Source organism: Stenella coeruleoalba, assembly GCF_951394435.1.
Source record: "Stenella coeruleoalba genome assembly, chromosome: 14".
NCBI classification, from domain to species: domain Eukaryota; kingdom Metazoa; phylum Chordata; class Mammalia; order Artiodactyla; family Delphinidae; genus Stenella; species Stenella coeruleoalba.
In genome coordinates, this window is record NC_137160.1 from 79,051,628 (window position 1) to 79,071,660 (window position 20,033).

Below are 20,033 nucleotides of genomic sequence, written 5' to 3' on the forward strand. Positions count from 1 at the left end.
CAGTCTCTGATCCCATCTTCACGTGGCCTCCTCTCTGTGTCTCCAGTCTCCCTCTCTGGTCTCTTACAAGGACACCGGTCACTGCCTAACTCCAGGCTGATCTCATTTGGAGATCCTTAACTTAATTCCTTCTGCAAAGACTCTATTTCCAAATAAGTTCACATTCACGGGTATTGGGGGTTAGGATTTGGGGCAGAGCTGGGACTCCCACCAGAGACTGCTGAACTCCAGAGCCCACGTTTTGAAATCACGGTTCTCTGCTGTCTTCCATCAATACCTCTTTAGGTCTCAATTCCCTCCTCTCTCCAATGGGAATAACAGTCCTGGCCTCATAGGGTTGTTCTTAGGGTTCAGTGAGCTGGTTTGTCTAAAGCACTTAGCATGGTGCCAGGTACAGAGTAACTAGCAGTTGTTATTATTAAGATACGGGGAGTAAGGCCTGAATCAGGGTTCCCTCCCTCCCTCCCTCAGACTGTGTGTGTTTAGCAGGGATTGTGTCTCACTCATTTTTGTTCATTTCTTTTTTTTTTTTTTTGCGGTACACGGGCCTCTCACTGCTGTGGCCTCTCCCGTTGCGGAGCCCAGGCTCCGGACGCGCAGGCTCAGCGGCCATGGCTCACGGGCCCAGCCGCTCCGCGGCATGTGGGATCTTCCCGGACCGGGGCACGAACCCGTGTCCCCTGCATCGGCAGGCGGACTTTCAACCACTGCACCAGCAGGGAAGCCCTGTTCATTTCATTTTTAAACCCATGTGCAGTGAGCACTTACTATGTGCCAGGCACTTTTCTAGCTCCTAAGCATGCAGCTAAGACTAAGACACAATCCCTGTCCTCAGAGTCTAGCATTTCCCCACCAAGCCCAGAACCCATAGTAGGCCCTCAAGGAAAGCCTGTGGATGAATGACTGTGTGAATAAATGAATGCAGAGAGCAAGTGAGTCCTCCGCCTCCCCGCCCCTCCCCCCCCCACCGCCTCTCTCCCCCCCACCGCCTCCCCAAAGGTATCTATTCAGCTGTGAGAATTGCCAAGGCTGGTCCTGGGATAATGAATTAGCACTGTCTTCCAATAAGGGTGGTTTCATCCATCTGAAGGATGAGGATAATAATATATTCTTTGCAAAACTGTTGGGTGGCTTAATCAACTAATATTTGTAAAGTGTTTCCAAAGCCACAGATGAAAAGCAAGGTAAAAACACCTGTGTTATTCGTATTGCTCACTTACTGCCCCCCTGCAGCCTACCTTTTAGATGTATTTCTTGAAGCAGGAAGAGGTAGTGTCTAGTTTTAAGATAATTAAACCCAAATAAAGATAATCTACTCCTTGATTAGAGCCAAAACCCGCCCTTTCTCCTCTTTGCTGGGTCTCTCCATTTTCTTCATACTCAGGTGAGTTGCCTTGTTTTGCGAACACCTACTCTTGAGACAGTAACTTTCTGTCTTTGTATCTGTCGTTTAAGGCATGTATTTCCACCAGAGTCTTTCTGGGGCTTCTCTGGGCCTATAAAATAGTTAGAAGGGCCACAAGAGCATTTGCATAACTGTTGATTTGAATATAATTTGCATAACCTATCTTGGTCTGTGCAGTTATATCTTATTTGATTTCCAAAAGCTTTGTCATTTCTGTTTATATAATCATAAAAGTGGCAAAGATCTCAGATCTTATGAGGAACTCATTCTTCCAGAGTCATTGGAGGGGTGGAAGAAAGGGACATTTGTTTAACATCTACCATGTGCTTACAAATGTGATGTCAGTAATTTAGTCCATGCTTCTCAAATTTGGCTGCACATTGGAATCACTAGGGAGCTAAAAAAATACTGACACCTGATCCGCACCCTCAGCGATTACAATGTAATTGCGAGTAACTGGGGTCGGGGTGGCAGCCTAGTGTCAGGAGCTTTAAAACCTCCCCAGGTGATTCTAAGATGCAGCAAAGATTGAGAACTACTTCTTTAATCATTAAAAACCCATGAACGCCCCACACACAAAATGGTGAAGGTGTGGAAACAGACTTTGAACATCCATAATATTATTAATGTTAATAGTGGATCATTTTGATACTTGGTGTGCCAGATTCTGCTAAGCACATTGATGTTTGTGTGTATTAAATTCTTGCAATGACTTTTTGAGGCAAAGATGAATATCTCCCTTTTACAGATAAACAAATTGAGGCTCAAAATGTATATAATCTGTCCAAAGCCCTCAAACTAGCAAGAGATCATTCACAGGAGGGAGATGACTGTGCTTGGGTTACGATTAGACTGTGTTGGGATTTGAATTTTGCTTCTAACCTCTGGTTGACGCAGAATCCAACTTGAGGCTCTTTGTCTTCTGTGTTCTTTTGGGCTTATCATAGTGCTGGGATCTTTAAAGGCACCTGGAAAATACAGAGGGTTGGCATGAAGCAATTGGGGCCAAGGAGTGGACTTTCCAGGCAGTGAGAAGCAAGACCTTCTGAGCTGATAGATCAGTTCCTCCTCCCTTCCTGTCCCTTCCCTCCAGTATTTATAGAGCTCTGTGCCAGAGACACAAGACCGACAGGGGCTGTTATGTAGCATCCATCATATGTCAGCTAATACTGGAGCTTTGAATTAACCTGAAGAAGGTGGGCTGTGCATTTTTCTCCCTGTAAAATGAACTGAAGCTGTTGTGAAGAAATAGTTTCAGCACACCAAAGGGAAGAATGGTGGCTTGTTTTTATTTATTTGGGTTTTTGGTTTTTTTTTCTTCTCACCTGGGAAGAGGCAAGAGGACAGATATTTTATCACATTCATCCAGCCAGATGTGCTCCAGAATAGTGAGTCGTTGGGTGCCATGCCATTCAAATACGAAGTTACTCATTCATTCAGGACTTGTTGAGCTCCTGCCATGTGCCTAGCACTATTCTGGATGATGGGGACATGTAACAAATGAGGCCAAGCCCCTCTGTCTGTGGCGACCTGAATGATGAGAAGAAACAATTCCTTAGGGGTGGGCAGGTGCAGAGCCCTGAGATGGGAATGTGCATGGTGGGTTCATGGAACAGCAGGAAGGAATGTGGCTCACAGGGGCTGAAGTGGGGAGAGGGTCAGCGAGGTGTGCAGGGCCGGATCTCACAATGCCCGGGAGCCACGAGGAGGCCTCTGAATGTTCATCTGAATGAGATGGGAAGCTGTTGGACGGTTTTAAGCAGGAAAATGACGTGATCCAACTTAACATTTTGGAAGGATCACTCTGGCTGCTGTGCGGAGGATAGGCCGTAGGGGGCAGGACTGGGAGCCTGGAGCTGATTTCGGAAGCGTTGATCCAGGTGAAAGATGGTGGTTTGAACCAGAGGGCAGCAGTGCACGCGGTAACAAGTGGTTGCACTTGGCATCTGTTTTGAAAGTCGAGCCTACAGGACTTGCTGTGCTGTGTGAGGAAAAAAGAGGAGTTTGGGTCTCAATGGATAAAAGGTACTATCTCCTGAGATGGGAAAGACCGAAGGAGAAGCAGTTCATATTTAACTACACGTGAAAAACATCACATATTGTATCTTCTTTTTCGCAAATTCACAGTTGCATATCAAAGGTTTTCTGATGGCCTGCAGTAAAGACATCTGCTTCACTTTGGTTAACCCAGTATTTCCCAATATGATCATGTAATTCTGTCTGTCTTTGCCCCTTGGAACATGTGGTAAGGTTCTTCAGACTTTCCCTGAATAACACCAGCATTAGATTGTAGACGCATGTGTGTCAGTGTGTCTACCCAGGTTGGGGAAGTGACTTGCAGGTGTGCAGTGTTCTAAATTCTGGTGAAAGTGCTGTGTGCTTCTGTTCTTTCCACCTTCAAATATTTCACCACCATCCTCTTCCACCTAACTAGTATTCCTGCCTCCAGGCTAACCGAAACGTGTCTCCACACCAAGTTAGAGAGAGCTAATAGGAAAATCGGTGCCACTCTCCCACCTAGAACTTTAAATAGCCCCCCATTGCCTTCAGGATGAATACCAAATGCTTTACTATGGCTTCACCATATGCTTTGCAATGTGACTTTCCGCTACCTTCTCAGCCACCTTTGCACTCTGTGTTTTATCTAAACCGAACTTTTTAAAGCTTCTTATGTTCTATCTCACCTCTGTGCTTTTACACACTTTCTTCCCTCTACCTGGAATACTCTCCAAGCTCCTTTCTGCAGCCTTTAGTTATTATCTTGTATAACATAGCTCTGGGAGCAATCTGTTGACTTCTCATGCTTGGGCTAGGCAACTCTTCTTTGCGCTCATGGTCATGTACATTGTGAAATAATCACTATAATCAAGCTAATGTCTAGGCAATGGTATTTTGAATGTGATACCGGAAGCACAGGCAACAAAAGCCAAAACAGACAAGTGAGATTGCATCAAACTAGAAAGCTCCTGCACAGCAAAGGAAACACTCAGCAGAGTGAAAAGACAACCTACAGAACGGGAGAAACTATTTGCAAACCATGTATTGGGTAAGGTGTTAGTATTTCAAAATATGTAAGGAACTCACACAGACCAGTAGCAAAACCCCAAATCGCCCGATTAAATATGGCCAAGGGACCCGAGTAGACATTTCTCAAAACAAGACATGCAAATAACCAGCAGGTGTATGAAATGGTGTTCAACATCACTAATCATCAGGGAAATGCAAATCAAAACGACAGTGAGATACCACCTCACGCCTGTTAGGATGGCTGTTATCGGGAAGACAAAAGATAACAAGTGTGGGGGAGGATGTGGTTGGACAGGAGCCTTTCTCTGTGCGCTGTTGGCTGGAGTGTAAATTGGTGCAGCCAATATGGAAAAACAGTATAGAGGTTCCTCATAAATTAAGAATAGAACTACTTTATGGTCCAGCAATCCCACTTCTGGGTACATGCCCCTAGCTTTTAATAGCATTTATCACATGAGTTTTTTTTGGGGGGAGTCTCTGTTTCCCACCAAGGGTTGAGTTTCATGAAGGCTTGGCCAGTTGTCTTGTTTCCCATGATAACCCTAGTGCTTAGCACAATGCCTGGCACAGAGAAGTAAATGCACAGCAAATCTTTATTGAGATAAAGGAATAAGTAGATCCTTAGCAAACATAATCTTCAGATAGTTTTCTATTGTTCTGCTTCCTATGATCTGGGAGTCTTAAAATTGTCACAGAGCTAGAAAGAGGCTCAAAGGGTCCTAGAATCCCTCTTTCTGTCTTTAGACTGAATCCTACTCAGGATTCTTTAACAGGTGGGGAGGCTGGAGGTCACGGACAACGACCAAGACATTGATTGAATTCTGTAAACCTCTGCTGGGGATTCAGATTTCCAGGAATCTAGGGACTAGGAACTAGGACACAGTTTGTGTATGTGTAGCATACAGCTGGGGAGATAGACTCACGAAGGTCTGGGAAGAAAGTGCTAAAAATGGAGGTTTGGAGAGCAATTTATGGGAACACGGAAGAGGAGAAGTTAATTTGGCCTGGAGTTGGAGATTGAAGAAGCTATAGGAGAAAAAGTGATAATTAACCTGGACTTTTAGGGATGACTAAGAATCTGCCAGCCAGGAATCTAAAGATGGGGGATGGGGGAGGATGCTTAAAGCAGAATACGGACAGAAGATGAGGATCTTGGTGGCATGTCTGGGGAGAGATGAGTTGTATGCCCAGAGATCCAAGATCCAAGCAGGGTTGAGACTAAGTTTATATCAGTTAGGATGCTTTGGTTTATGAGTAAAAGAAAGCCATACCGGGAGAGGTTCACATGTCAGGAAAAAATTATGTTGTATCATGAGAACTCTGGAGGGAGGTAGTTCCAGAGTGGCTAATTCAGCAGCAGGAAAAAAAGTCAACTTTTTTCCACATTGCCATTCCAGTGAATGAATTTGAGTCTGTGTCTTCCTCTGTTGATTTATATATATATATATATATATATAGAGAGAGAGAGAGAGAGAGAGAGAGAGAGAGAGTTTTGTTTTGTTTTCTTTTTTGTAATCGGTAAGGGAAATATTTCCCAGAAGCCCCACCCCCAGGCCCTTTGGCCAGGATTATGTCACATGGCTAAGCCTAAGCAGGTCCCTGGCGAGGGACATGTGCCCACCGCAATTGACTTAGGCCAATCAGGATTTACACCTGCACCCAGGAGCGGGGAGGGTCACCTGAGGCACATGGCTGCTCAGCAGATGAGATGAATAACATCAGGGTTCTGTTAACAAGAGATGGGAAGGCAATGGGTCAGGCAGCGAATTTTGGCCACTGTGGCGACCTGTGCTCCATCCGGGGTATCAGCCACCACTCAGCTCCAGCCCAGCGTTGCCACATGGGAGGGAGCCTAGTGTTACCAGAACTTGTAATTAAAAAGAAATCCAGGACTGGAGATTTTTATGTGAAGTCTTGTAATTTTTAAGTGTTGGCAACGATTAAAAAATAAACCAACCTGTTTAGTCCAAATAAAATGTTTGTGGATCAGTCATTTGGGAAAGGGAAAGATCCCCTTCACCACCATCCCAATTTTCTCCCCCTCTCCAGAAATGAACACCGTAAGCCACGCATGTATCATTCTGGACCTTTCATTTTCTGTGAACTTACATACACTAAGTACACGTACACAGTTTTGTTTTTTGGTGTGTGTGTGTGTGTGTGTGTGTGTGTGTGTGTGTATGTTTAACCTCAGGGGGGATTTTCTTAGGCATATTGCTTTATGACAAGTTCTTTTCACTTAACAAGAGGTCTCAGAGATCTTTCCATGTCAGAGCATAGAGATTCATGAATGATACATGACAGAGAAAGAGAGGGAGAGAAAGATTCATGTCAGTTATGTCCCAAAACACTGTTCCATAGTGGTGCAAGTAACATTCCTTGGCACTCCCCTGTGAAAACTCCTTCTAGTGTGAAAATTCCTTTGCGGGAATTCTTTTGTTTTGGGGTGGTGCGGTGGCTTTGTAATGCATCTATCAACGTGACTGGTATGAACTGCAATCCCCACAGTCCTTTTCTTGTGTGTTTCCAATTAGGGGGAGCCACCAGGGAGCTTCTTGGGAGATCTGGAGGGCACAGGAGAGCAGCAGCCAGTTTGTAGCTCACGCGTGTTCTTGCTGATCTGCTTGATCATCTTGGGGGCAACATGAGCAGCGGCGGGGCCTGCAACGGCTCCCCCGTCAGTGCCTCTGACTCCTGGGCTGGGTGTGTGTGTTCAGCTCTGTGACTAAGGGCCCAGCTTCCTCAGGACACTCATAGCACTTCCACCAGGCGCAACAGGAATGGTCACGGGTTTCGTGGCGTTTCAGCACATTCTTGCTCTCCCCACCTTACATCCCTCTTCCCTTTCCAACTGCCCATTCCAAGGACATCAAGCTGCAGCATTAGACGTGAAGACAACAGCCTTTCAGAGACTGTTTAATCAGCTCCCACAAGTGCATAAAGCCAATTTCCTATAACAAATCCCTTTTGTTTTACATATATTTATATATAACTATGTAGAGATATATATTTTATATGTTCTACGTAAAAATAATTTTTAAATATATGAAAATATATGTGTATATGTATGTATGTATATATGTACGTTACTATCTATCTATCTATCTATCTCCAAGCGGTTTTGCTTCTCTGGTTGATACAAAAGGATTCCATCTGAATAACAGCAGCAGTTGCAACAACAGCAACAAGAAACACTTTGGAATGTTTTTTAACGGTCAGGACTGTGCCAGGTACTTTAGGCATACCATCTTATTTAATCCTCACAATAATTCTGTAAGCAAGGGCTATTATTCCCATTTTACATACGAGGCGCACAGACTTAACGAAGTTAAGTCACTTGACTGCCATCATAGAGATGCAGAGACTGATGCCAATCTGGGTTTGTCTGACCCCAAAGCCTGGGCTTTAAACCAGAACACCGTATCGCTTCCCTTAAAAACAAGCTGTAGCCAGACTTCACGCTAGGAATACAGTTTATGGCTATTCTGCACTGTGAACATTGGTGTATCCTCCAACTGCAGAGGAAGAGAGGAGAGTGTGCTTGCTTTGGAAACAGGATGTTCCTCAAAGGTAATGACGTCTTAGAGGGTCTGGTTTATAGGCAAGTGTGGCATGTTCACTGAATCTTAAAACAGGCCGCCTGCCTGGTCTCCTTCTGGAAGCCGTTCATGTTCTTGGAACAGAATGTGGTATGTGTACCACTGGTTACGCACAGGATGACTTCAGGCAGCACTGAACGTTGCATACGGTTGAATCACATAGCTATTCTTTTTTCAAATGCCTTACCTACTGATTATGGCAGGGAGACGGTATTCGTTAGGTACTAATATGTTTCTAACACCTCTCTAGTGTTGGCTAATCTACTTTTGAACAAGGAGGGAAACCAGGCCGTTGCCTGAGAGTCTCCAATGGGCAACAGTACCTTTAGAGAATTTAATAGCACTGGATATGTTGTTTTATTTTTTTGTAGTTGTTGTTAATAATGGCGAGGGATAGTCGTTTTACATTTATGTTATATGCTTGAATTTATATGTTAGAATTTTCCTAAGTCAAAAGATGTGAGTCAATTTAAGGAGATACACAATAGCGCCCATGGTTTTTGGTGAAAATTGTTAAGGTCCTTGAAAAAGGACTGAAGTCTCTGAAGCAATGGTTGGGTCAACATGGTGAACCAACTAGTCAGGATTACTTACATTGTTCTAGTCCTGTTGGTGCATCTAGACCCAGTTCAAACCCATCATAGTGGTTGGTCAAAAAATATTTGTTGAATGAATGAATAAATCCTTTAAGAAGTCTTCTCAGCCCCTTCCAGCTATAGGGATTCCTCCCACTTGGAAACTCACAGGACTTGTACTCATTCAATAAGCATTTTTTGACACCTGTTGTGTGCCTGGCACCAACAATGCAGCAGCCAGCAAGATGCCAAATATAGGTGTAATTAAATGAGTACCTCATGTGACAATACTGCGATTTTTATTATAAAGTTTTTATGGTAATAGGTACTTTTCCATACGCAGGCCCTATTTTCCATATTAATTCTAACCTCAAAGCCAGGGTCCGAACGACATACTGAGAACATTAGGGAAAATAGAATGAAAGAGAAAAAAAACAAAAATGAGATAGTAACACAGCTAGAACTGCACTGTCCAACATGGTAGCCACTAGTCACATCCTGTGTGTTGCTGAGCATGTGAAATGAGGCCAGTCTGACTTGAGATTGTGCCTTAAGTGTGAATTACACACTGGGTTTCAAAGACTTAGCATGAAGAAAAGAATGTGAAATATATCATTTGTAATTCTTTATATTGTAACATGTTGAAATTATATTTGAGATATAGTGCGGCAAATTATATTTGGGATATAGTGGGGTAAATTAAATAAATTATTAAAATGATTCCAACTATTTCTTCTTAATTCTTTAATGTGGCCAGTGGAAAATTAAAATTACAGATGTGGCTGATATTGTTTCTACTGGGCAGTGCCAGTGGCTAGACTGTGTGGTCCAGGAGGGTAGACACCTGTCTCCTTGCTTCACACTGTGCTTTCAGCATCCAGCACAATGCCTAGTGCATAGCAAGTGCCCAGTAAGTTCTTATTAAACAACATTGGGCAAGTGAGTAATGCAAAAGTTTCTAGGCTTCTTCAACAATTGGTTCAGTATCCAACTCTCATTGCTATTTCTTGGACTTAACTAATTTTTTTCCTGCAAATCTTTAGGAGTTCTACTTTTTTAAAAAAGAGCTTCAGATAATGATTTAATTTGGATTTAACAAGCCAGTTATTGCAGGTCAATTAAGTGCCACTTTATGATTTAAAACCTGTTTTTGTCAGATTAACCACCACTAAATGTTTTCATCACACCCCTTGTTTGGTTAATATTATTTAAAAACTATTTTCAATTATTTAAGACATCATTTTACATCCACGGACACTTCAAAGAATTCTCTTAAAAGCAAGACCTATGTTTTTATAAAAAAGTATCTTTGGTCATTTGCAAACTGATTTATTATAGAAGAATAAGCACATGTAATTTACTAAGGAGCAAAATAACCAAAATATATTTAAGGGTTCGACAGACAGTGAATATCAGGTGAGAGCAAGCAGACAAAGTCAACTGAGCAGTGAGCTCATATCTAGGTACTTTTAAAAATAGCAGCTTTATTGAGATATAATTCACATATTATAAAGTTCACCCTTTAAAGTATACAATTCAGTGGTTTTTAGTATATTTACAGAGTTGTGCAACATCACCATTATTCATTCAAGAACATTTCTATCACTCCAAAAAGAAATCCTATACCTATTAGCAGCCAGTCCCAGTTCCCGTCTCTCCCTATCCTCTGGTAACCACCAGTTGACTTTTGGTCTCTATAGATTTGCCGATTTTGGACATTTCTTATAAGGAGAGTCGTATAATATGTGGACTTTTGTGCCTGGCTTCTTTCACTTAGCTCACTGTTTTCAAGGTTTGTCTAAGTTGTAGTATATGTTAGTACTTTATTCCTTTTTATGAGTCATTAGAGAAATGCAAATCAAAACCATGAGAGATACCACTTCATATCCATTAGGATGGCCATAATTTAAAAAAAGAAAGAAAAATAACAAGTGTTGGAGAGAATGCAGAGAAATTGGAACACATACATTGCTGGCAGGGATATAAAATGGTGCAAATATTGTGGAAAACAGTTTGGCAGTTCCTCAGTATCTTATTGTTGAGTTTAATGAACAGAAGTTCTTAATTTTAATGAAGTCTAATTTATCAGTCATTTAAATTAGTGTTTTGTAGGTCCTGTTGAAAAAAATCTTTGCTTATTCTAGGTTTATCTTTCAGAAGCTTTATTTTTGTATCCTTACATTTAAGGTCTACCATCCCCCTGGAATTGATTTTATATATAGTGTGAAGCAAAATACTTTCTTTTTTCCATGTGGATTTCCACTGACTGAGCCCCAGTTTTGAAAAATAGTATCTTTCCCTACCACACTGCAATGGTCTCTTTGTCATAAATCAAGTAACCATATATTATAAGTCTGTTTCTGGACTGTATTCTCTTCTACTGATCTATTCATCTACCTTGCACCATTACCCCACTGTCTTAATTACTGTAGCTTCATTATAGTTTTTAATATCTGAAAGTATAAATCTTCCAACTTAGTTCATCATCAAGATTATCTTGGATATTCTTGGCCCTTTTTATTTCCATATACATTGTGGAATTAACTTATCAATGCAAACAAAAAGAAACCTGTTGGGATTTTGACTGAGGTTTTGTTAAAATCTATAGCTCAACTTAGAATGACTTCTTTAGAATGTTGAGTCTTCCAATCCATGAATATTATTTATTCTTGCATTTATTTAGGTCTTGTATCAGTCAGGGTCCAATGAAGAGACGGAAGCTGGACCAGTAATTTGAATAGGGAAAATTTAATATAAAAATGTGTTGACTAGTAAAAAGACGGATCATTATTTAAAAGGGTAGAAGATGACTAAGGGGTACACAGGAGCAACTACAGAAAGTTGTTACTACCCCTGGGGCCAAGAGATAGTGAATAAATAAAGATGCTTGGAAACTTAAGAGGGCCCCCATCCCCACTGCCTAGGCTGAAATTCAGAGCTATTTGGAGAAGGTGTGGGCCCCATAGAAATACGCAGTCCACCAATGATGGAGAAACAGGAAGATGTGGGCCACACCTGACCTATAGGAGTGGCCTACCTCTGGGTGGCAAAGGAAGTTGCCAGAGAGCATGGGCTGAACAGCTGGTCTGCAGAACTTCTGATATGGTGGGTCAGAAGTGGTGTAATGGGTATCCCTAACTCATTCCCAACCTCATAGAGAAAATCTTCACTATTTCACCATTACATGTGGTGTTGGTGCTAGTTTTTTGTAGCTACCCTTTATCAAAAGTATCTTAGTATGCTAAGATTAAACCATAAACGGGTATTTGACTTTTTCACGTGCTTTTCTTTATCTGTTGAGATGATTCTGTATTCCCTTTCGACATTTGTTCCATAAATGTGGACAATTACAGTGATTTCTTTTCAAATGTGAAATCAACTTTGTAGTCCTGAGATAAACCAAACTTGGTCATGATCTAGCATCCTTTTTATGTATAACTGCATTTGATTTGATAATATTTTGTTTGGGAGTTTTGCATCTGGGTCTGAGAGAGAGTTTGGACTGTACTTTTTTTTCTTATAGTTTCCTTGTCAGGTTTTGGTATCCAGGTGTTCGTATCAAGGTTATGTTGACCTTAAAAAATGAATTGAGAAATGTTTCATTTTTTTATATTTCCTAGTAGTTGTTGTGTAAGGTCAGTATTATGTCTTGTTTAAATGCTTGGAAGGATTCGATATCTGGATCTAGATATTTCTTTGTGGGAATGTTAATTACAGATTCAATTTCTTTAATAGATATAGAAGTATTCAGATGTTTTATTTCTTCTTATGTCAGTTTTGGTAAGGTGTGTTTTTCTCATTTGCATACTTCATCTACATTGTCAAGTTCTAATGGTATAAAGTTGTTTATAATCATATTGTCATCTCTTCAATGCCCATAGGATCTTGATTGGCATTTATCAATTTTATTAGCCTTTTTGAAGAACCAATTTTGGGCTTTGTTGATTTTCTCTATTGTAAGTTTGTTTTCTGTTTCATTGATTTTTTGCTTTTATCTTTGTTATTTTCTTCCTTCTACTTTGAGTTTGATTTGTTGTTCTTTTTCTAACTTCTTGAGATGGATATTTATATCATTGATTCCATCCTATCTTGTTTTCTAATATATCCACTTAAAGCTGTGGGACTTCCCTGGCGGTCCAGTGGTTAAGACTCCGTGCTTACACTGAAGGGGGCACAGGTTCGATCCCTGGTTGGGGAACTAAGATCCCACATGCTGTGAGGCATGGCCAAAAAATTAAAAAAGAAAAAAAAGAAAAAAGCTGTAAGTTTTTGCCTAACTAGAGCTTTAGCTACTTACCATACTTTGTGATACGTCTTTTTTTTTTTTTTTTTTTTTTTTGCGGTATGCGGGCCTCTCACAGCTCTGGCCTCTCCCGTTGCGGAGCACAGGCTCCAGACGCGCAGGCCCAGCAGCCATGGCCACGGGCCCAGCCGACCCGTGGCATGTGGGATCCTCCCGGACCGGGGCATGAACCCATGTCCCCTGCATCGGCAGGTGGACTCGCAACCACTGCGCCACAAGGGAAGCCCAGCAGTAACTATTAAATGAGCACTAACTATGTGCCACACACTACGCTGGTCACTTTATACACCTTCTCTTCAATGATCAAAACACTTTTGGAAAATAGGTATTATTATTTCTATTGTGCAGACTTGAAAATTGAGACTCGAAGAAGTGAAGAAAACTGCCTTAGGAAGCTTCAGATCTGGAATTTGAACTCCTTCCAGACTTCCATAAAGACCACTTACTTCTATGTACACTGCTCAAGGCATCAAGCTTGGAGCACAGAAGGAGCTTAGTAATGTTGTTTTCTTTTTTCAGTTTAGTGATAATATGGTGAGCTTCCCAGGAAAGAGTTGCAAAGTCTTATGATGGGGCTTCTTTGTGTCTTGCCAGGGAATGTGAACAGTATCTCCAAATTGACCCCAAAGGCTCTGAGTCACGACAGCTTGAAAGTGTCAGGTAAGGATCACATCGGTCTCAACTGCAGGCTGTACCCCACTGTTTGCTCCAAACATTTTCTGGTTGCAAATGTTATTGATCTGACAGTTGATTTCCCGAGACGCATTAGTTCCAAGCTGGTGCAATATGAAAGTCTCCTCCTAAGGAAATTGGCCTTGTGAACAGTTATCCCCTGGGAAGATCATGCTGCACTTATTGCTTTACTAATATGGTGAAGAGGCCACAAATACAATTAGCGGGCCTGGTTGGTGATTTTCCAATAATGATGTTTGGGGCTTCTTACTGGTTTAGCCGTAATTGAGCTTAGGATGATCTGAAAATGTCTAAACTGGTGTGAAAGTCATCCTCGGCTTTTGCTCCAGTGTGGATGCTCATGACTGAGGGGGGCTGATTACACTTGGATATGCTGTCTGGGGGGATGTGGTCCTGGACGGCTGTGGCTTGTCTCTCAAATTCTGTTTCCTTTCACACTGTCACTAGTAAGGTGACAACTGCTTCATAATCTTCTACCCTCTCCCAAATCCCACCCCATCCTTGTCATTTGGAGTTTACTGTATATTTTCTAGCTCTCTTATTTCCCATACACGTATAATTTGCTCAATGTATGTTAAAGTCATCTTTGTTAGGATTATTAATGCTAGCTGCCACAGTAGATGAGACCTGAAATCTCAGTGGTCGAACATCTCAGAAGTTTATATTTTGCTCAAATAAAGCCTCATGTGAGTTGGCAAAGGCTCTCCTCCATCTGGTGATTCAGGGATCCAGGTTCCTTCCATCCTGTGTTATCGTCATCTCCGCACATGTCTGTTGGGAGAGAGTTCTCCCTGGATTCACTGGGTTCTTGTACGGTCTGGGCCTTCCCGGGAACGGACACTGATAAGTTTTGTTCAAGGCTGATTGAATAGCAAGCTGAAGATAGAGAAACTCTGTCTCCCAGGAGGCATTCCAAGATAAGAAATTTCTCTTCTCTTCCTGGAGGATATTTGCCTACCTTTGTAGGGCAGTAAACCTACAGCAAGCCCCATATTCCAGAGACATTTACTTACCTTCCAGGGTAAGGAATAATCTCTCTCTAGAGGGGAGAATGGGCAGGGAACCAGCAGCTTGATAGAAACTTAGCATCTCCCAAGTTCAGGGTTCTTCTCCAGTGCCATAAGCCAAGTAGAGCAGGCCAGGCTCTTCTCACTCCATGCTACTGTCCAGTGTTGTAAACACACCTTCTTGCCTTCTCCCACCCAAACCTCTTTCACGAGGGGCTGTAATGGGTCCCAAGCAAAGCAGTTCCAGATTGCAACAGAGAATTGTAATGCGATTTATGGGTAAAGAAGGAGCCAGTTACAGCTCAGCTAATGGTGAGAGGATGCACTTGAAATTTCCTCTTTGAGTTATTAGGCCTCATTAAAATTAATACTCAACAACTGTGTGATTATCAGTGTAATTCTTCAACAATGAGTACACTGAGAGTTTGCAAATATAATGCTGTGGCAAATTCATTATTTAAAGGGTGTCTATGTTAAATCATAAAATGCAGAAGATTTCTTAGTAAGCTCATTCAAATCCACAAATGTTTTTGAGCACCTAGGCACTTGGGATACATTGCATCTGAACAAGATACTATTACTGCCTCTCAGAAGACTGTGGTTTAGTGAAGAACTACTTGCCTCCAGTACTGTGCAGTCAAATTTATTACATTAGGCTGAAAGGAATACCCATCTGTTCTTAAACCTACCCCATCCCCTGTAATATATGTTCATGATTCCTACCTAGTTTTTTCTGTAAATATTCCTTCCACTTTGCAGTCCTCTCTCTCCATCCTCTCCTTTTCTTTCTGTTTCTTTGGGATCTACAAGCTGCTTAATAACTAAGTAGGGGCTATGCTAGGCAAGACTTCTTTGGTTGGAAGTGACAGAAACCCAGTTTGAAGCAGCTAAAGTCACAAAAGGGGATGTTTAGTGAATTATATGAATGAACTGTCATTCGAGCTTCAGGCTCAGCTGGCTCCAGGGGCTCAAATGATGACATCAGGACTGTCTCTCTCTTCCCATCACTCTGTTATGTTTTCTTCTGTATTGGTCTTTTCCATTTGGTGACCCCAGCAGTTCCATTCCACACTTTTTTTTTTGCAACACACAATCTTGCAAATGAAGAAATTCTTTGTACTTAAGTTTATAAAAAATGTCTTGGATGGAATCAATCACTCTGACCAGGGGAAGGGAAATATTTTGGCCAGATCTGGGTCACAAGTTTTTATGGGCTGAGTTTTCTCTCCCTCAGATTCATATGTTGAAGTCCTAACCCCCCAGTATCTCATAATGTGACTATATTTTGGAGATAGGGTCTTTAAAGAGGTAATTAAGGTAAAATGAGGTCATATGGTTGGGCCCTAATCCAATATGACTGGTGTCCTCACAAGAAGAGGAAATTAGGACACAGATACATACAGAGGGAAGACCATGTGAAGACACAGGGAGAAGATGACCGTCTGCAAGCCAAGGAGAGAGGCCTCAGAAGATATTAACCCTGCAAAAGCCTTGATCTCAGACCTTTAGCCTCCAGAACTGTGAGAAATGTTGGTTGTTTAAGTCACCCAGTCTGTGAAGCCTTGGCAAACTAATACATAGTTTCAGCCCTGGAGTTGGGGTGAATTTATTTAGCCCCTCTTGAACCACCCTGAGCAGAGAAGGGGTGGTTACTCCAAGGAAACCCAAGGGGCTATTACTACAAGGAAGAATAATGGCCCAGTAGGGGAGAAAAATCTAGATTGTCTACCCACTGGGTCAGATTCATAATAATTTTTAGACGTTCATTATGTGTTAGGTCTTGAAAACATTTATACTTAATACAACAACCCCATGAGGTAGATACTATTATTTTCCTCATTCTACAGATTGGAAAACTGGGGCACACACAAGTTAAATGACTTACCCAAGGTCACGCAGTTAGCAAGTACCAGAGCCAAGATTTACATCCACACCTGTCAGGCTGTAGAACTGCAGCTTTGTACCGCTAGACTCTTTTGAGAGCCAATGATTGCTAGCTTCAGATGCTCTTGCTTTTCTATTCCCAAGATTGAAAAAGCTTTGACTTGAGGCATGGGAAAGATGTATGTTAACATGTTAATTAAGGAAAGTTCAGAATTCACAAGTCTATTTTCAGAACTGTTTCTGATCTGGGCAAGCCTTTGACTGATTCGAGTTAATTAGCATTACAGAACATGAAATAATTGCTGTTGTTCCTCAAAATTGAGGCCAGGAAGATACCCAGGGACCTGTAACCACCCCAGCCCTGCCCCCCTAAGTCCGAGGATCAGAACTCCAAAGCCTCAGCAAAGAGACGAGATGGAGAATTCATCAGTTTAGCTGCTCCTTTCCCTCTTCTGTGTTTACTCTGTTTTCTGTCCCATGATTAGCAAGGGAAGCCCCACGCCTCTCTGAATCGGTGGGCTAAAGACTACAGTTGTGTAAAGGATCTGTCCTGAATTTTATAAATAGGATTTCCAGTTTGAACCATGTAGGCTGATATTTGAGCATTTCACTTAGGAAACAAATTCAGAAACTATCAGACCCATTCATGGTCATCGTATTTTTTCCAAGTCGTTCTAATATTTCTGTTGAAATCATCTGGTGACCCTATGCATAAATCCTGACTGTCTTTGGCAAGGCTTATTGCCTGCAAGAAAGAGCAATCCATGCAAGCTAGTTCACAAACAAAACTCAGAAGGTCTTTGTTATTGAGTATTTATCATCTGAGTCCTGGAGATGATGGAGTTGTGTAGAGACGTAAAAGTTGTCCTCCAGCTCTTTCAGTAATTATACAACATCAATTGTTAAAAATTTTAATGATTAATACTAGCATGAATCCTTTTCTACCACATCAGCTTCCTTGTGGCTTAGTCTCTCTGAAGGACCCCCTGAATTTTGAGTGCCCATCACATGTCCTGGTAGGGATTGCTGTTTCTTATAGCAAATGAGTCCTCCTATCGGAGAGAATCAGCCTCTCACTGACTGTCTGACCCTGGTGCATATGCAGTGTAATCCAACTGCAAACGTTTGATTGGAAATCTTGCCCAAAGTGCAGGATTCCATGAAGTTGATGAAACATGCTTAACAGAAAAATCGCAGACAACCCCTGGGAGTCTGGTGGTCTTAGAACAATCAGTACCGATACCCAGCCAGAACCCACAGATTCAGCCACGCTGGCTGTTGTGGTGACTGTTGATCATTCCACACTGTCATATCGGTTATTCAGTGTTTCGAACATCCCTCCCCACAAAGAGTTAACAGTTGAAGGAAAAAAAAAATGACAAAGAAAATGACATGGTGAGCACTTCAAAAGAGAAAGATTTAAATATCAAAAGATTCAGGAAGGCCTTAGGAAAAATTGGTGAAGCCCTTGAATATTTTTTTAAATGACCTTTTTGCTATCATGCTATGAAAACCAAAGCTGAAGTGAAGGATTTTGTCAGAAAAATTACCCCAAAAACACCCTTACTACTTAATTCACTTTCCGTTCTTCACAAGAATTCATGTGTTGTTGAAATGGTAACCTAAATTTTGTTAGGTTGATAAGCTTTAGTTTCATTTTTCAAGATAAATTTCCACCTCAATCCCTTTTTCTTCCCCCCAGTTTGCTATGTAAATTTGGGATCAGTATCGAGTCTCTTTAAATGTCTTCTACCAAGATTGACTCGCTCCTCAAGGATAGAAACAAAAAGCCACGGAGGGCAGTCCCGCCCCCCCTTTCCTCATGGAGCCGCACGGTCTTTCTCTTCCACTTCTTGCCATGACCACTCCACTCCCTGCTTCTCTCTGCACATCTGTGTTCTCTGCTCACTCACGGTGTACCTGTCAAAGCATCCATACTTTATAACATGTGTCTCCCCTTCCCGTTACATGCCTTTAGTCATAAGGATTGGTTAAGAGATGGGCATGTTGCTCAACTTGGACCCATAATGGTCAGGAGGAGGACTTTTGTTTAAAGAGTTAGGAGGATATGCACCTGAAGTTGTTGGCAGCTTGTCCTATTGAGAAATAAAGCAACCTGGAGGAGATCAGGACCAAGAGGTGGAGAGAAAATAGGTCCTGCTGACGATGTTTGAGTTGCTGGATCCCACCATGCCTGAAACTGGAAAGACTCCCTCAGACTTCCGGCCAACCTTTCTCCCTTTTGCATAAACTGGATCGAATTGGGTTTTATGTCACGTTTACCAAAAAAGGCGTAACTAACACAACATGCTTATTTGAATATGATAGTAATAATCCCTCTTAACCATTCCAAGGTACTTTTCCAGTCGTCATCCCGTCTGATTCTTTCAGCGACGCCACAATACAGACAGGGCAAGAAGGGTAACCATCTTGATGGAGATTGTTGCCAGGTTTAGGGGGCTACAGTGACGTTTTCTCAAGCACTTGGAAAACACAGGGAGTAAAGATTGCCTTCTGAGAGTTAAACCACTAAGTCAATATATTATAGATCAAAGCAGAGCAATGCAGGGTCACCTTAAAGAGACAGAATGGCTCCTAGGCCTGCAAGACTTGTCTGTCATGTGACTGAATGTGTTAACATATTTAAAGCAAGGTTGTATCCATCATGATCTGCCATGGGGGCCTAAAGGACAGAGTTGCAAATGCCCACCTTGGCAGTGTAGCCACTGCAGGTTGTCCAAGTGGAGAGGGAGTCTTGATCTTTGCACGGCTGCATTTAGAGAAATGCTTTCAGCCACAAGTCGTATAAAAGCAGGTTGATAACTGTGGTCAATTAAAGGTGGCTGGAACTTCCTTGCCACTCCTCTCATTAAGAGGCAGTGTCTCCTTCCCTTCCTCTTGAATCTGGGCTCACCCTGTGACTTACTTTGAAAAATAAAATGAAGTGGAAGTGATGCTCTGTAATTTCCAAGGCTGGGCTGCAAAAGATGTGCAACTTCTACTTTTGCACACTTGGAAGACTCCCTTTTGGGCCCCAGCTGCCATGCTGTGAGAAACCCAAGCCATACAGAGAAAGGCTGAGCTGTCAGCCAGCTGCCAGGCACGTGAGCGAGCTCCTTTGCACGTTCAGCCCAGTCGAGTTTCCAGATGATCGCAACCCCAGTCAACACCACGTGGAGAGAATAACTGCCCTGCTGAGCCCAGTCAACTCACAGAATCATGAGAGATAATGATGGTTGTTGTTTAAAGCCACTTAATTTTGGAGTGATTTGTAATCATGCAACGGGTAACTGAAACAACAGTGGATTAAGCAACAAAGACATTTAATGATCTTCTCTAATGGGAAGTCTGGATGTAGGAAGTTTCAGGTTTGGTGCAGCAGATCAGCAATATTATCAATGAGCCATGCGTCTAAGGTTTCCATTCCATAAACCTTAGCACATTGGCTCTTTTCATCTTCCTCATATTTGCAAGATGGCTACTGCAGCTCCAGGTATCACATCCATGCTTAAGCAAAAAGAAGGGGAAAGAGGTAGTACC

The 20,033-nt window shown here is 42.0% G+C and overlaps 1 protein-coding gene across 11 annotated transcripts in view; it reads left to right on the forward strand.

The window, feature by feature from the left end:
* SUDS3 (SDS3 homolog, SIN3A corepressor complex component) overlaps positions 1-20,033 on the forward strand; it is a 597,049-nt gene that overhangs the window by 139,156 nt on the left and 437,860 nt on the right. For 10 of the 11 annotated variants that reach the window (XM_079942615.1, XM_079942614.1, XM_079942613.1 and 7 more), the window contains one exon: positions 13,504-13,569. The gene's annotated coding sequence lies outside the window, so the exon portion shown is untranslated. Of the gene's footprint in view, positions 1-13,503; positions 19,066-20,033 lie in introns of those variants that run through there. The other variant, XM_079942606.1, reaches the window with a different exon arrangement.